The 19,362-nt window shown below is 35.9% G+C and overlaps 1 long non-coding RNA gene across 1 annotated transcript in view; it reads left to right on the top strand.

Moving 5' to 3' along the window:
* The first annotated feature begins 209 nt into the window (after positions 1–209).
* LOC131280047 (uncharacterized) overlaps positions 210–19,362 on the top strand; it is a 31,651-nt gene continuing 12,498 nt past the window's right edge. Inside the window, exon 1 of the long non-coding RNA XR_009187610.2 lies at positions 210–280. This is a non-coding gene — a long non-coding RNA (uncharacterized lncRNA). The remainder of the gene's footprint in view (positions 281–19,362) is intronic.

Raw genomic sequence — 19,362 nt, 5'->3', positions numbered from 1 at the left:
AGTCAATGAGCACTGAAAAAGTGCTAAGTAGTACACAAGGTTCAGGGAAAACAATCAACACTTCCTCAAGGATTTTCACATCTCTGGTAATGGAAGATATTGTCTATAGCTTTATCTTCATCTGATTCCAGCCTCTGACCTTCAGAACCTCTCTTCTCTCTCCAGGCTTTTTTCTTGTGCCTATGACTCCTTGACTCTGCTGTTTATAAAGGACTCCAGTAAGCAGGTTGCCAGTAAGCAGGTTGAGACCCACCCTGAATGAGGTGGGCCATATCTCAAGGTAAGACCTATTTGCCCAAAGATCCTACTCACAATGGGTCCACACCACAGGAATGGATTAACTTAGAGAGCATATTTTTCTGAGGTCCATACAGATTCAAACCAGCACATATGGTTATACTGGTCTCTTAAAATGCACTGGGATATGTTCCCTCTTCTGTTTACTGAAAGGATTTTTACAGGATTGGTGTTATTCCTTTCAACATTTGATAGAATTCAAAAGATAATTCACGTGACCCTGGATTTTTCCTTCTGGGAAGCTATTAATTATAAATTTAATTTCTTTAGCAGACAGAGGGCTATTTAGATTTTCCATTTCTTCTTGATTGAACTTTGAGGCAATGTCTAACTTTCAAAGAATTAGGCACTGCACCTAAGTTATTGATTTATTGTCATAATATTATTCAGAACATTGCGTTGTCATCCAAATTTCTTTTTATTGTTTCTATTGCTTTCCATATTCTATTTTATTGAATCCTGTTCTTATTTCCTTTCTTATTTTTTCAACTTCATAATGTGGAAGAGTATATCATTAATTTACACCTTTTTTTAATATAAGCAAATAAATCTGTAAGTTAATGTCTGATGCCATCTCATGCATTTTCTTATTCCTCATTTAATTTTTCACCTTACAGATAATTTTGAAGTCTGCTGTTTAATTTCCAAATATTTCTAAAATTTCCAGATTTTGCCAATTGATTTGTAATTAAATTTTTTTGTTATTGACGATATGTTGTATAATTTTTAATCTTATAAATTTATTATTTTATAGCCCATAATATGAACTTTATTGGTGAATATCCTGTGTGCTCTTGAAAAGAATGTTCATTCTGTTGTTGGGTGGAATGTTCTAAAAATATCAGGTTGGTTAGTAAAGTTGTTCATGTCTGTGATATACTAGCTAGTGTTTTCTTCATTTATTCTATTCATTACTGAAAAAGGAGTATTGTGAGTTTTGACTATATTTGTTATTCTGTTTGCTTCTCCTTTTGCTTCATATATTTTGTAACTTAGATAGTAGTCAAATAGACATTTATAAATTATGTCAATTATACTTCATAATTATATACATTTATCATTGTTATAGCTTAATGCTTTTTAGGAAATAAACCTCTATGTTCCTAGTATTACATATTGTCTTAAGTTCATTTTGTGTAATATTAATATATAGTAAAGGTAATTTTAGTGAGATTAATGCTTGCATTTTCCACCCATCTATTTTCAACATTATGTGTGTTTTTATTTAAACTGTGACTCTTTTAAATAGCATATAGTTGAACACTCTGTTTTTCATAAAGTTTCACCATCATTGCCTTTTGATTGAAGTGTTTAGTCCTTTTACATTTAAATAAATTATTGATATGATTGTATTATAGCTTCCATTTTGCCATTTATTTTCTATGTCTTCATTTATTTCCCTGTATTTTTCTTTTCTTGTCTTCATTATTTTTAAAGATTTATTTTTTTAAAAAATTTATTTCTCTCCCCTTCCCCTCCCCACCCCCCAGTTGTCTGCTCTCTGTGTCCATTCACTGTGTGTTCTTCTGTGTCTGCTTATATTCTTGTCAGTGGCACTGGGAATCTGTGTCTCTTTTTGTTGCATCATCTTGCTGCATCAGTTCTCTGTGTGTGTGCGGCACCAATCCTGGGCAGGCTGTGCTTTTTTCACATGGGATGGCTCTCCTTATGGGGTCACTCCTTGCATGTGGGGCTCTCCTACATGGAGGACACCCGTGCGTGGCACAGCACTCCTGTCCTTAATGTGCCTAAACCTAATAATAAGAGTATCAAAGTATATGAGAAAAACTGATAGAAATGTAAGGAGAAATAGATAAATGCACTAATATTATTTGAGACTTTCAATACCTCTCTTTCTATAATAAGCAAACCAAGCAGGCAGGAAATCATTAAGGATAAAATTGTTCTAAACAGCATCATCAATCAACTGGTCTAATTGACATTTATAGACACTTTATCCAACAGCAGCAGAACACACATTCTTCTCAAAATCACATGGAACATTCACCAAGTTAGAGTGCATCCTGGACCATAAATCATACATAAACAAATTTAAAAGTTTAGAAACCACTGTAATTATGCTCTCTGGACACAATGGAATCAATCTAGAAATGGGTAACATAAAAAGAATTAGAAAATACCAAATATTTAGAGATTAAACAACACACTTCTATATAACTCAAGAATCAAGAAGACTTAAGAAAAATTAAAAGTACTTTGAAATGAATTAAAAGGAACATACAACTTATCAACAGGTATGGGATGCAGTAAAAGCAGTGCTTTGAGGGGAATTTATAGCAAGAATGAATATAACAGAAAAGGAGAAAGATAAAAAATCAACAATCTAAGCTTCTATTTTAAGAAACTAGAAAAAGAAGAGCAAACTTTATCCAAAGTGAGCATAAGAAAGGAATAATAAAAATGTGAGCAGAAATTAGAAATTGAAAAGAAGAGAACAACAGAGATATTAATGAAACTTAAAGCTTGGTAAATCTCTAGCCAGGCTAACCAAGAAAAAAAGAGAGAAAATACAAATTAATAATATTAGAAATGAAAGAAGGACCATCACTACTGATCCTATGGACATTGAAAAGATAGTAAAGGAATATTATGAATAACTTTATGCCCATCAATTTGTTAGCTTAGATGAAATGGACAAATTCTCTGAAAAACACAATCTGCCACAATTTACACAAGGATATAATCCAACTATATTATTATTAAAGTAATTGAATAAACAATAACCTCTCAAAATCAGAAAACAACCAGTCCAGATGGTTTTATGGTGGATTCTACCAAACACTTAAAGAAAAAATTATACAAATTCCTTATTATCTCTTCCAGAAAATAAAAGCAAAGGGGGCACTTCCTACCTCATTTTATGAGGCCAGAATTATCATCTTACTAAAACTATAAAATTATAAGAAATGAAAATTACAGACCAATACCTCTCATGTAAATACATGTGAAAATCCTCAGTAAAATGTTATTAAAGATAATCCAACAAGTATAGAAAGAATTATACATCTCCACCAAGTAAGATGTATTCTATGTGGGCAAGTCTAGTTCAACATTTGAAAATCAATAAATGTAATCTACCACATCAACAGGTTAAAGAAGAAAAATAATATAATCATATCAATAGATGCCTACAAAGAATCTGACAAAATCTAACATTCTTTTATGATTAAAATTTTCAGGAAATTAGGAATAGAGGGGAAGTTCTTCAACTTGATAAAGAACATTTCCAAAAAACCTACACCCAACATAGCACTTAAAGGTGAGATATTAGATTCTTTCCCCATAAGATTGGGAACAAAACAAGGATGCCCCTTCTCCCTACTCCTATGGAACACTTGACTGGAAATATTAGCTGACACAGTAAGAAAAGAAAAGGAAAATAAAGGTATACTGATTGGGAAAGAAGAAATAAAACCGACCTTGTCTATTTGTCTATGTAGAAAATCCTAAAGAATGGACAAATAAATTAATTAGCAATTATAGTAAATTACATGATACAAGAATAATATGCAAAATCATTTGCTTTGTTATATACAAAAAATGAGCAATTGGAATTTGAAATTAAAAACACAACACATTTACATTGGCACCAAAATAAAATTAAATAGGAACAAACTTTTAAAAATTATAAGATTTATAGGAAGAAAGCTCTGAACATGAATGAGGTCTGTAGCAGTTTGAGATAATTTTATGAAAGATTATGTTTTTCAACGAATCTGTTCTTGTGGTTGTGATACCCTTTGATTACATTAAATCCCTTTGAGAGTCCTTTGATTAGATTACTTGATAAGGTCAAGTAATCTGGTGTCAGTGTCACCACTGACACTGTGGATGGTGTCAGTGATGCATGACTCAGGTTGTCTCTGCTCCCTACTAGGTCTGATATAAATGGAGGCACAGAGATACATAGACAAAGGAGAAGGACCACCATATTATATGGGTGCTGCCATGTGAGAGAAAGGGCTGCAGGAAAACAGAAGCCCTGGAAAGCCTCAAAAAATGAGGTCCAGGGAGAGGAAAGCCACATGCCTGATAGCTTTCAGCTGAACTGGGGAAGAGAACAGAACAGCTGAGACTGTTAAAGAAGACACAGAAAGAGATGAGCCCTGTGCCTGATAGCTGACAGCTGAGCTTAGGAGATAGGCTCTGAGAGATGGATTCTGGAGGAGAAGGCAGAGATCTCAGCAGAGATCAGTTGCCCTCTTTACCATGTGGCAGATAACTTTGTTGAGAAAGCATCTTTGCTGAAGCTTTCATTTGGACATTTCACAGCCTCGGAATTTAAGCTTTTATGCCAGATAAATCCCCTTTATATAAACCAACATATTTCTGGTACTTTGGCAAACTAATATAAGGTTACCAAGAAGGACTGTGTAAGAATAAAAAGAATCCTGAAGGCAGATACTTCAAAATATCTAGATTTTGGGGATAGGAAGAGTAAGAAAAAGGAGCAAAAAAGCAGAAAAGCAGTATTCAGGTGTAGGCGTAAGTAGTGACTTGATGGTGATGGTATGCATTGAAAGGTGCCTCAAATACCTACATTATCTCAAAGTCTGATGACTTTTAATCATTTAGTCATTCAGTTGCTTGCTCACTTAAAAAATATTTATTTTTTGAGTTTGGCTTAGAGAGAGGCCACATTTGAGCAACAAGGAGGCTTTCAGAAGGTAACTCCTAGGCAATATATAATACTTGACTAAGTTTTAATTTCACAAGAAAAGGTTCATAACTATAATCATCAATATCAAGGGCCTAGAGTATTGCTCTGCCCTTCTTCACTAGGCGCTGCCCACGCACTTGCAGGATTCTTGCCGCTCAATTAGAGAATGTAGCAAGACTTCCCAAGATGGGAATTCAATATCTTTCATTATTGTGAGGTCTCCACCCACCAAGACAATCGCCCCATGAACACTTGAACATATTCATATGTCTTACAGGCATGTCCCAGGTATACCCCTCCCCACATATCTCTCCATCACTGACTCCCCACACCAGTGATCCTCCTCTGTCCCTTCTGTGATTGGGACATTGGAATCATTGTGTTGACATTGCAATGATGGACACAGGCCATTATACATTTTGTCTTGCCCTATAGAATTGTGTGGGGCAGAGTATAAACTATAATGTAAATACAGTCCTTGGTTAGTAGCAATGCTTCAATATGTGTTCATCAATTGTAACAAATGAACCACACAAATGAAAGATGTTAATGGGGAAAGTGTGGGGCATATGGGAAACACCTGTATTTTTAATGTAACATTTATGTAATCTAAAACTTCTTTAAAAATAAAAACTAAAAAAATTTCATTGAATTCCTATAATATGCTCAGCCTTCTGGTAGGTATTTAAGACCCAATAATAAGCAAAAGGAAGACACATAATCTATGTCTTTAAAGCATTTACAATCTTGTGGAGGATGTGGATATTTAGCAGATATTTATCAAATATCATGAGCATAAATATTTTAAAATTCTGATAAGAACTATGAGGGAAAGAGACAGGATCTAAGGGGTTCTGGATCAGAGGAATGAGATTCAAGGAAGATCTTTCTTCAGGTTTTACCTTTGACCTCAAGGATAAGGGGTTTTGAAGGAGAGAGATGGAATGGTAGCTTTCAAGATTAACTATATGTTTTCAAGTTTATTATTTTAAAGACAGTGAGAAGAATTAATCACAAAGGTCTTCACTTGACTTGAAAGGTGCTTTGAGCTATGAAATCCTACATTTTCCAAGAGTAGACCATTTTGATCCTCTTCCTGGGAGATACCAATCACATTTATTTGGATAATTAGAACATCATGATAACTGGCCAAAGAATCCATCCTGGGGTGTGGTACAAAGCACAGAAAATTTTTGCCTGTGTTATGTAACTTGCTCAAGCTAATACAGTCAAGGCAAGGGGATGGATGCTTTGGGCAATACTGTGCTTTCAAGGCTTCTTTTTTATGGACCTTGAAAAGTCATCAACCAAGACATTACTCATTAACTAAGAGTCAATGTAATACTTTACTTCCTTGTTGATTGTTATTTTCTTCATAACACAGTTCTCAGTACATACCTGATTTGGAATAGGTAAATAGAAAATTACTATCACATATGAAGGTAACATCTTTCAATCAATATTTAATATGCAAAAAAAACATGGATTATTTTTATATAAAATATATAACAAATATGGATCTTTCAGAAAAAGTTCTACTCAATTATGTCAACAGATTACCAATACTATTCTCTACCCCTCAATTAAAACAATAATTGTCATTTGGTAATTAAAAAGCACAGTTGACAAACAATAAGATAAATGATTTAGAAGCATCATGATAAAAGAGTGCACAACAAAACTGACAAATCCTTATTTTTGAGTTACTAAGACATGGCTCATTTTTCAAATGTAACAGGGTTATTTAAATAGTGGGCATTTGTTCATGGGATATTTGGGATGTGACACTATGAGAAAAACCAATAAAAAAGCCATTCTATTTTTGAGGACTCAGTAGTAAGGAAAGATGATTTTTTAAGTTGGCAGATGTAGGGAGTGAAACTAGGACAACATTAGAAAATTATTTTATAGGCAAAAGAGATTTTAGAAAAGGTTTTGTTAAAGAAATGTCAGATATGCTCAAAGTTGTCAATAACAGGACAGATGTAAATCTCTTTCTTTGAGATGGATCACTGCAAAGCTGAGAATATTTCAAATGCACAAAGAAAATTATTATTTAAATGAAACTTATAGTCAATTCTTTCCATGATTTTAAAACAAATGTCAACAAGCACACAATTATTTCTCTGTTAAATTTGGAATTTTATGAACATGTAATGCAACCACCTCTAAAGTCTGGATTTTGAACAACTGTTAAATAAAACTTCAGGTCTTTCAGTACTTTTTATTTTATTAAATTAACTAACACACATTACTGGACCATAGTGTCTTTTAGTTTTCAATTCTCTGATAGAGTAATCTTTATTTACTTATATCTCTGGAGTCCTGGTTCTTAAAATAAAAAAGGGAAGACATTTCCAAATTGCATCAAACCGAATAAAGCAAACAAAACAAAACAAACAAATCATAAAAACACTAGTCACGAGAAATATGAGACTTTGCTTATGATTCTTGATTTAGAGTCTCTGACTATTGCTTTTGTCTCTTATACAACTTTTGACTCTTTTTATTTTTAGATGCCAGAACATTTTTTTAACCTATTGCTTACTTATTGGAAGACTTTTTCATAAAAATAATACACAGAGAATATAAAACTAATAAAACATCTATCTCATGCCCATCCTTTCTTATCCAATGAGTGGCAAAATGAAAAGGTGACTATGGAATAATATATACATAGAGCCACATAGCTTAATTTAAAAACTGGTATAGGAGAATGGGGTTCAGAAAGTCATGGAAAGGCCTGATTCCAAAATTTATGCCATCTCATTGGAATATCTTGATAGCCACATAATCATACCCTGGACTTATTTTAGAACAAAATTGGTTAAAGAATGATTATAGGAGACCCCAAGGGAAGGGAAGATTTATTAGCAGTTAAGGGTGAAGGACAATAACTTAAGTTTTTATGAATATGGAATTAAGCACAGCCCTCATCTTAAATTTTCAGATTCATCTTGTAGGGGAAATCAGGTTGGGGTTAGATGGGGAGGAGTGAAACGGGTGCAGGGTTGATTGAGTATGTAAAGATGGAGGCTGGGATTGTCTGCTTTGTAATCACCTGCCTTCCAAAACACTTTCCCTTGATGACTTGTTACTCCCAACTGCATTTAATGGGAGAAAACAAGCATTTCATTTCAACATCTTAAAACAAGATTTAAAAAGACTCAGGAGACTGACCTTACAACGTACTGATTTAAATCAATACAGGACTGAGATGAGGTCTGTTTGTTTTTTCTAAAAGTCCATTTTGATGGAGATTGGCTGAGATCCTGAGCTGGGTGGGAGGTCTCATCAATGGGAAGGTCTGATAAAACCCACAGCGGAGGTGACTTAGGTGTCAGCCTGTATTCACCAGCTTCACAGTATTACCTACCTCAGATTATTTCCCTCTTCTGTTTATTACCTACCACTATTACCTGTCAGATTCCAACCTGGTCTGGACTGATATATGGGATATATTTGTGAGGTTAAAACTCTTTCAGAAAATTTGCTAAAGGAAAAGAAGTATAAGAGCTATTTATTGTTATAAAATACTGGCCTTATGATTTGAAAGTCAAACCTCTCAAGCACAGTCAACTAAATGATATTATTTGTCAGATACTAAGAATTCACTGAAAAATACATTTTTATAGTTATAGAAATGACTGAGCTGTTCAGCCCCTTACATTTGATGCCATCCAGCCATGGATGTTTGCATTTAAATTTTAGAACTTTGGAATGATATGAGGGGATTTTATGACTTCCTTGGAAACTTAAACACTCTCTTGTACAAGCTAGAGTTTCAAATTTCTTGCTTTGACGAGTAACTAAGGTATTACATAGTAGATGATACTGCAAACTCAGTTATTGTTTTCTTGTCCTCTCAGTCATTTTTTTGTTTAGGTATTCAAATGATGGGTTACATTTTTAATTTTTAAAGGTTATAATGCACATGACTGTCATACAAATAGAGAACAAATATGTTTCTAAGAAAAAGGAAAGAAGCAGGACTCTAAAGTTGATTCAAAGGGTATTTGAGAAATGGTATTTAGAGACCTTTTTGAAAATGTGTTGGAATAATATTGTAAGGTTAATGTCCCATAAGACAATAAAGCCATAAGTTTAGGGGTTTTCTTTTCTGATAAGAAGATAATATTTGCATTTTTACTGACAAAAATTTGAATTAACATCTAACTTCTTAATTCTGAGACTTAAATCAACAGTACATATACAAGTCAAAGGAACATTCACCTAGGAATATAAATAGTCCTTGGGTGTGTCAGTTAAAATATGACTTAAAAACAATCTGCTGCCTTTCTTTCGGCTTATTTCCATACATCTGTTTTAAAAACATATATCCATATAACATGTGTGATGTTACAAAGAAAGGAAAAATAAATAAACTGTGTCATTTAAATTGCTACTGTTCTGGACTGTTTATTGGCCTAGGATATATGAGCATGGGGTATGAGCTGATTTCCATGAGCCAAATTATCTTTACTTCTATTGAGGGTCCTTGGCTGGTAATATCCAAGAAACAGTGGGAAACTTCAGGGTGTCTGCCCCATTTATTTGGAGATTGCATATAATTTGACCTTGAATTAAAATGTATAAACATAGGAATTACATAGGTGTTGAAAAAGAACTCATGAAAATTTGTAGGCCCCATAAAAATAATTTTAAGGAAAATAATTCTAATATACTGATTTTTTCTCCCAAAGATTTTATTGTCCAACGGCTTTCATCAAAGTGGTTAGGATGAATAAAATTATTCTAAGAGCTTATTACTGAGGAAACATTTTGTTCCTCCTTTTAACAAATATTTAAATGTTAATAAGTGCAGAATACTTGTTTTGTAGAAGAAACAAAGATGAATTTATTCATACAACAAATAGTGACCAAACTCTTAATGTGTACCAAGCATACTTTTGGGAACTGCTTATAGCACCATGGACCAAACAGAAAAAGTCTTAGGCTATAAGTTGAGCTTATGTTTTATGTAGTGTGAGGAGACAAAAAATAAAATAAAATAAGATATATTTGTAGAGTACACTCACTATAACATAATGTAAAGTAAGTTTTAATTCATTAAAAGGCCAGTCCCTCTCGGTGTGAAATTTTTGGGCTGAAATTTTTCTTTTCAATTGGGTGTGCTGGCACGCTGTACACACAGCTTGAGTTCATCAGAGAAAGAATCAGAGCCTGCAGGAGTTGTCATCATAACCTCTAACTATTGACCTGAGGGGCTAGGAATATATTTTCTGCTATTTAAAGTCTCCATGGTTGATATGGCCATCAGACCTTCAAAATGGATATTAAATATTAAGAAGTTGTAATTCCCAAGCATATGTAGGTACCTAGGATATTATTAATCATCTCCTGATATAGAGAACAGTTACCTCTGCCAGTTGCATTCTATCAATCAATGGGTTTAATAAAGTTCTAGGTACTGACTTTTTGTAAATTTCCACATTAATTTTAAAATCATTGTCACCTCTGTTTGTTGTAATGGAAATGTTATGGAATTAGATAGTGGTAAGGATTGCTGCAAAATTCTGTGAATATATTAAAAATTACTGAACTGATATTTTAGAAGGATAAATTTCAAGATAAATGAATCATGCATGAAAGATGTTATAGATAAAAAAGAAACATACGAGTCACAATACCCTGCATACAGCTTCTCAAGAAAATGATATAACCTATGGTCATATCTGAGGCTTTCTAAAATGTCCTGGTAAAATTACCAGGTCAGTGCTGAATGATGACTCTCATCACGGTAAGTATTAATGTTGGATGCTCACTTTCTTCTCCACTCTTGGGGTCATAAATAGCTAATAGATATTCTATATCATCCTAATAGTAGAATGGTAGTATGATTTACTAGTTTGAGCCCATGGTAGAATAATAAGTACCCAACTTAAAGAGCTGTCTAAAAATGATATATATCTACACCATAATGTCCCCATGAACGTGGGAACACTATTTTTCCGTTAAGCTAAAAACAGAACAAAGATTTAATGATTTACATAAGGTCACATAGCAATTTGATAGTAGAAGAGTCATGAATCTTTGTGTCATTTTCATCCATGTATATTGGAAATCTGTCCATTTTTTTTAAGTAAAAAAAAAAAATTAAGTCAATTATCAGGATATTTCAATGTAGTCATTGATAGGTCATGGATTGCAAACTAGTGGCCCATAAACCATATGAAGGTTGTCTGGTTGCTTTCATTTGTTGGCAAGACAATAACCAAAAGCAATTATTATATCAGGGTCTTAGTTCAAGGTACTGGGTACCCATTGACTATTTCCTTCCCATTAAAATTAGTGTGTTAATGTCCCATCTTCCAGAATACGCAAGGTTTCAGTTTGAGACACCCTTTCCATAATAATGTAAAAACACTGTTATCTTTTAGGTGATTATCACACCAACTAACCTGACAATAAGCCCATCTTAGAGTTTGTCTGTCATACTCTCCTTACTTAAAATAACTAGCCTGATTTATGATTAACTTCTCACAAATCTGCCTTTTATTTATTCCAAATTTGATAAATTTTAGGGAATTCAATATTGTTTACCAAATATTCTGGTTTTCCCCCTGAAGTTCCCCTCCTTGTGGATGAATTTATGTCATTGACTCTCAAACTTAAGAGTGGTCATATGCACTTACCTTGTTTAAATACATGTTGACAAAAGTGATTTATATCACTTCCAGACAGAAGCTTTGTGATCTAAAACATGATCTGTTGTTTTTCTTTTTTTCCTCAACTATGCTTATAGGTCACTACTAAGGTTTTTACAGTTTTTCCTTTCAACTTTGAACGTCCTCCTCCTGTTGATACTCATTTTCTCTTTCTCTTCTAGAGCAAAGCCTCTGGCATGGCCTGTTTGATTTTGGTTGTTGAAGAGTGTCTCTCTGAGTTACTTAGCAGTCAGCTAGTTTGGGATACACTCCACTGTTAGCCATTACCTTGAGCTTAGAATTTCTAAGTAGAAGAGAAAGAGAGTTAAATTAGGATCACATCCTTCTCAAAAAGGAGAAGATGTGTCTGCTAGATGGAAGGTCCATAGTGCCAAGTGGCTAGCTGAAATGGAATCCCACTTCCATCCCTTCATCTTGATTAAGGAGGAGGTGAGTGTGATCCCTGAGGTACCTCAAAATCTGTTCCTATCATCCATGTCCCATCTGACCTCCTGATTCTGAGTTTGCTTAAACAGTGCCAATCTATATATGGATGTCAGTTCTGTTGCTATTGTTGACTATCCATTTCCCTAAAAGGTTCATATATTTTTTACCTTTATTTAAGCAGTCGCTGTGCTGTGCTCTATCTAAGATATGAGCAATGGAGAAACCATCTGTTTTAGTTTGTTATAGGCTGCCAAAACAATATACCAGAAAACGGTTGGCTTTTATAATGGGAATTTATTAGGTTAAAAGCTTACACTATTGAGGCCATGGAAATGCCCAAATCAAGGCATCATCAAGAGATGCTGTCTTATTAAGTTGCAGCAATGAGCGATCAGCCACATGGCAAGACAAAAGGCCAATTTGCTTGTCTCTCCCCTTTCCTCTCAGCTCTTCAGCTTCATGCTGCTTGGTGGTCCTAGCCTCTTGAGTGCCTCTTTCTGTGCTTCTGGGCCCCATTGATTCCAGCTTCCACCTCCAGTACTCTCCTTTCCTGAGGCTTTTTTTTTCTCTATGTCTGTGACTTTTTCCTGTTTATAAAGGACTCCAGTAAGAGGATTAAGACCTATCCTGAATGAGGTGGGTCACATCTTTAGATCCTACTTGCCAAAAGATCCTACTTAAAATGGGTCCACACCCACAGGAATGGATTAACTTTAAGAAGATACTTTTCTGGGGTCCATACAGTTTTGAACCATCATGTCACATTTCCCAACTTACCAAGCCTTCTGCACACCCACATCCAGGATAAGGTGTCAACCTTTCTTCTCCCTTTCTTTTTCTTACTCCCTCCTGAAATCCATGTGCAGGGAAATAAACTTCTTTCCCAGATGCTAGTTCAGATAAATCCTTTCATTTTTTTGTGTGCTATTTTCATGTTTCTTTCCATTCAGTCTCATGCTGGAGAGTCAATTCCCCTCCTTTCTGCAGCATGACTGTGGCTTGTGGGAAGTGATTAAACAGCCTTTGCACAATGGGTTTTCTCTGAGCCTGATGCTAGGCCTTGACAGACAATCAGGCAGGGAAAAGGGAGCCAAGGTGGGGGAGCAAGAACAAGGGGGCACCAAACAGCATGAGCTGGAGCCCATGATGATAGCCCAAAACTAGTGTCAGGTGTTTGGTTTTGTTTTGTTTCTCAATGGCCTCTGACCTTAATGGAATGGGTATCCTGTAGGGGCTGGGGTCCTTTTTCATAAAGCTGAACAGAAACACTTGGTGCCAAAGTTGGAGAAGCCAAAAAAGGATTCCAAGGATGATGGAAGTGTTGCAGGCCCAACTGTGCCTCACATCAGTGATGTCAGACAGTCAGTGACAACCTGTATGAGTTACAGAAAGGCTGCTACTTTACTTTCACTTTTGCACCAGAACCTCTTATGGTGTGCCCTTAAAGGAAACATCTAGAAGAGGGAAATATGGGAAATGTAGTTGCCCAGCCAAGGTGCCATCTTGCAAAGCACCACTCTGGATCTCATGATGGCCCAGATCTTCTCTGAGAAATAGGTTTCCTCTTCCTATTTCTGGACAATTTCCTACACCAGAGATCAGAAGATTTTCAACTTCAAAACTTTTGCCTCTCTTTTTGTCTTTTCTGAGGCTTTTGTCTTTCTGAGGCTTTAAGTCTGAGTAACTTGAAAAATGATAGAAGTCACCCTCAAACACAGGGGAAACAAGAGACAAAGACTGGTTTTGAGAGTGGCAGAATTTTCCTAGAATCAAGTCTATTGTATTTGAGTTGCCATTAGCCTTGCCCTCTCTGTGAAAATGAAAATTTTAAAATTTTTGAGTATTTACCATATTCTAGAAGTACCTAAAATATACATCTTAATATCTTCCATGTGATAGATACTGTTTTCCTGTTTTAAAGATGAGAAAATGCATCATCAGGTTTAAGAAACTTGCTCAAGTTCACAGAGTAAGTAACAGGTGAGCCAGGATTTGAAATCAGGCATACTAACTCAGGAACCCATGGGCTTTCATGTGTTTGGAACAGTTCCCTGCTTTATTGTCAAATAAATCAGAGACTTGATTCTAGCAAACTTTTCTAGCAAGTTTTAGAAGCTAAGAGTAGCAATGCTTTATATTAATAGTATTGTTGGAAATTCTGTCTTCATTATTCAATAAGGTATATTTCCTAAGATGCTCACTATCAAATGGTACTTGCTGATAAAAAGAAAAAAGAAAGAAAACTGTTGACAGCATAACAGAAAAATTTGAGATAAATTTAGAGGAACAGCAGAAAGGAAAAAGGGCCAATAAATTTGACAGGAAGTTTTCTCTTTAAAAAAATATCCATTTTATAACACATCAGAAGAAATAATTTGTCTATCTTGTATTATTGGAGATGATCATAATTTAGGCTTCTGGTTCTGTATTAACTTTCTATTGCTGTGTAACATATTACCGTGGATTTACCATCTTAAAACAACACATTTATTATCTCAGAAGTCTGGGTATCCTCAGATAGATTCTTTGCTTAGAGTCTTACTAGCCTAGAAAATTAAGAAGTCAGCTAGGTTGATGTTTTATCTGAAGGTTACGGGCAAAAATTTCCTCCCAAACTTTTTGTCTTATACCATTGAGTATGATGTTAGGTTGTTGGTAGAATTTTTTTCACTGGAGTTGTTTTACTGAAGTCCCTTTTTCCCTACTGACTGTTGACTGGGGGTTGTTCTCACCTGCTTGGGGGCCCTAACCAGTCCCTGTACAAGGTTGCCTCCATCTTCAAAGCCTACAACAGTGTTTCAAATCTATCTCATGCTTGCTATCACTCTGAAGTCTCCTTCTGTTCTCAGTTGAAGAATCTCTGCTTTTAAAGTGTCCATGCAATTAGATTAAGCCCACCTGGATAATTGCCCTTTACCTTGTAATGTAACACAATCACAGGAGTAACACCAGGTGGTGGTCATAGGAACTATCTTAAAATTCTACCCATCACAGGTTTTATAATCTATGACCAGATAAAAGGACTCAAGGTTGTAGTTTGGGGCTAATTAAGACATGCACTTACTTCAACTTAAGAAATGAAATATAGCAATGAAAAAAGATTGCATTTAATGGGACTATTAAATGGAAATTTATTAACTCTTCCCAAGAGGCTCATCAAAATATATGACCTACTTTTTGTAATTTGGTCAGACGCAAGAATGAGTCATGCTTAATTCAGGAAGGTTAAAAAACTATCAAAGTGAACTTTGTTAAAATGTCATGGAATGTACATCTAGAAAACTTTGCTTGGTATCTTGCCCTGGTTTGCCTTTCTAGAGGCTTTCCTAATATTCCTGACACACATCAGCTTGAAGCAGGATATAGAATCTTCCTTTTCCTTTATAAATATATATATGTACAGTTTCCTCATTTTTGCATCTGTTTCCATGATAGATTCAAATATGTTGAAAGTAAAACAACCAGTGGCATTGAATATTTATACTGAGGTTAAAAGCCACAAACCGTTTCGCTGAAAAGTGGGAGAGTCCAACATGCTAAAATAGTCAAGTCAATTTAAGAAACCTTCCTCACTTCCCTTTTCATCTAGACTCTCATCTTTGTTCCTGATTGGCTAACGGCACCTCCATAGCTCTTGAAAGGAATATGTGATCATGAATATAGCAATTATCTTAAGTGGCAAGGCATTCATTTTAAGCACCATTGAGTATCTAATGATTCCTTTCAAGAGCTCTTGGGCAGTTCATTCAATTACCCCAGCAAGGTGGTACCAGCAGATAATTGCCTCAAATTTATACTGGACTCAGATAAAGTAAAACTGACCTTGGTTTTATTCTATCTTAATCTCTCTTCCATTCTCCCTCATCCTTTCCAATCTTAAACTTCTTTCAAGCTCCTCCCATCTACCCACCAAATAATTATTGTTTTCTACTTCTTTAATATATGCTTTTATCCAGCTGATGATAATTTAATTCATTTAACAAGTTCTGTTACTTTCTGTCTCTTTAGCATCTAGATCATCAAGATTCCTTGTTACAGTCAGAGGCACATGTGTTGTGTTTAATTAGGAAACATTCCCAGCTCTATAATTATAGAAAGGAAAAAAATTAAGGTACCTCATTAGATAAGCAATGTTACAAATAAGTCTTTCTAGCTTAATAAAAAACTTTTTATTTATTTTTGTGAATCAAACTTCCAATCCTGAAAGCTCTTCCTATGTCATATACTCATTAGTCTAGACACGGTATTTTTTATAGATAATGTTTACTGTGTGCTTTCTTAGGGCATTCCATGACTATTTTCATTTACTTTTCTCTACAATATGATAAGGCAATATTCGCAGGATATGACACAGAGGTGTAATGAAGTGAAATGTCTTTTCCAAGTTCATATGACTACTTATATTCAACCCACACACTCTAATTCTAAAGCTTTAGACATCAATTATAGTACCTGGCAACACACACATTCTCTTTAGGAAGGGACAGAAAGATAATGGATGGGGAAAAGGGTACGGAGCAGGGATATATAGGAACTTTACTCCTTAAAGGAAAAGGAAGGTAGCTGATTTTCAGGACATCCCAGGCTGGAAGTGGAGTAAAAATAAATTGGAAAAATGAACCTTTCCTCAACTTGATAAGCAAGATGTTGTCATGGCTTGGTCACTGAAGCTTCTGAAGACCATGTAAGAATAAGGAAAGAAACCATTAGAAAAATGCAAAGGTCTGACACAGGATTAGGAAAAAAATATCTTCTTGAGACTTTTTTAATGATCAGTATCATGAACTGCGCAGGGCCTGAGAAAACAAGTTAGTCTGCCATAATTTCATGTATACTAGCAGAGGACATGAAACTACTGGGTCAGAAACATAAGATGGTTAATTACTCAAGGCAAAAGGAATATCCAGGGCATAGCATTTGTGCCAGTTCCCTTAGCCCTGATTTCCAGAGGGTGAAGGAGGCCATGCTGTGGGTTGAATTATAAAGGAGACCTGAACTTAAAGAATCTGCTTGTTGGGAAACGGACTTTGGCCCAGTGGTTAGGGCGTCCGTCTACCACATGGGAGGCCCGCGGTTCAAGCCCCGGGCCTCCTTGACCCGCGTGGAGCTGGCCCATGCGCAGTGCTGATGCGCGCAAGGAGTGCCGTGCCACACAGGGGTGTCCCCCGCGTAGGGGAGCCCCACGCGCAAGGAGTGCACCCATAAGAAGAGCCGCCCAGCGCGAAGGAGGGAGCAGCCTGCCCAGGAATGGTGCTGCCCACACTTCCTGTGCTGCTGACGACAACAGAAGCGGACAAAGAAACAAGACGCAGCAAACAGACACAGAGAACAGACAACCGGGGGAGGGGAGGGGAATTAAATAAATAAAAATAAATCTTTAAAAAAAAAAAAAAAAAAAAGAATCTGCTTGTTTATAGTGGCAGGCAAGCCTGCTGGAGCTCTGCCTTTAAGGAGACATTATCTCCATTGTTCTGGATGATAAACAGACCTGCTCTTTGTTCCTGAAGGACGCTTCATATCTTCCAAGCCTCTTTGTTATACAAACACATTTGAAAGGACACTCAAAAACAAATATAGTCAATGTTCTGCAGATGAGATGTGAGACATGCAGAACTGTGAGAGACCGCTGGAGAATTGTGTAACAATGCTGTTGAGATTTGCATGAGACATGCAGGAGCAGCAGCTGAGGCCATTTGCTCTCAAGTACTGATACAAATGTTCAAGCCAATTTGTGTTGTCCTGGATTCTCCTCTTTTCTTCACTTGTCTCCATCAAATCTACCAAGTCTTGTTGATTCTACCTGCAAAGAAATTTCTGGTCTAGACATTTTCTCTCCTTATACTACCTCATTCGAATCATATTGCTTTCTCCTATAAGGGCCTCTTGATGTTTTTTAAATTACTCATTATTTTTTTTCTCTTTCCTGACCCCTTACAGTCTGTCTTCCCTAAGGCAGCCAGAGTGATCAATTACAACCTTAAATGGGATCATGGCATTCCCTTATTAAACTAGCCTAATTTTCCTAGGGCTGCTTTAACAATGTACAAGAACTGGGTGACTTCAAATAACAGGAATTTATTGTCTGGTTGTTTTATAAGCCAGAAATCCAAAATCAAGGTGTCAACAAGAATATGCTCCCTTTAAAATCTGCAGGATACCAGTGGCTTCCAGTAATCCATAGCAAAGCTCGACCTTGGCCTCTCTTATGCAGCTGTCTGTGTTCAATTTCCTTTTCTTATAAGGAAACCAGTCATATTGGATTAAGGTCCACCAGTTTGGCCTCATTTTGAATAATCACAGCTTTAAAGATCTTATTTCCAAAGAGTGTCACTTGTACAGTACCAGGGATTAGAACTCAAACATATCTTTTTTCCTGTGTGGGGAAATGATTCAATCACTAACAAAGCCCTTCCATGGTTTCCAGTTGTACTTAGAAAAAACTCCAACCCCCCACCTGCAAGGCCAACCTCGTTAAGCCCCTTCTGAAGGCCTTGGCACTTGCTCTATTTACTTCACCTGGGCTTCTTTACAACTGTATCTTTGCGTGGCTTACTCCTAATCACTGAGATCTCAGTTCACAAACTTCCTCCTTTTCCTATCCCTCACTTTCTCCACCAGCCAGATCTTTCTCTACATAATATCATCCTAATCCGTATGTTTATTCAATGTGTTTTTGACTGTAATTTAATTTTCTGCTTTCACAAAACTACCCTTAATGTACCCACTTGAGATCAGGGACTTGAAATCTTTTAATCACTGTTAGAGTCTTAGTCCCCAAAACAGTCTTACTATTTAGAAAATATTTGCTGGACAAATATAAGAACATAGCTGAGCCCAGGATACAGGGCTTCTGGAACTTCTCAAGGTTTCTGTTTTGTGACCATTAAGGATAGGCGAGTCTTGTGCACTGTGTATTGTCACCCCTGTCAATGATAGTCATCTTAGCAGCAGTAGCAGTAAAGTATAAATTCTCTGAGTGGCATAAGACTTCTGCACAACTTCAGGGCATTCAACCAAGGCGAGTTGCCATAGCAACCTGGAAGCATGGTACCAACAGGAATTGGTGGAAAATCACAGTTGCTAGAAAACCTGGGGAATCTCCCCTTTCCAAAAATGGCAGCTCCATTCCTCCCCACCCAATACACATAATTTCCTGTTTGGCTGCTTTTTTTGGGGGGGCGGGGTATAGAAGAGAGAATTTTTTTTTTTAAGATTTGTTTATTTATTTTATTTCTCTCCCCTTTCCCCCCTGCCCTGGTTGTCTGTTCA

This window comes from Dasypus novemcinctus, chromosome 2 (assembly GCF_030445035.2).
Source record: "Dasypus novemcinctus isolate mDasNov1 chromosome 2, mDasNov1.1.hap2, whole genome shotgun sequence".
Classification (NCBI taxonomy): Eukaryota; Metazoa; Chordata; class Mammalia; order Cingulata; family Dasypodidae; genus Dasypus; species Dasypus novemcinctus.
Note: the sequence above shows the minus strand (reverse complement) of the source record. Positions and strands in the feature narration are given on the sequence as shown.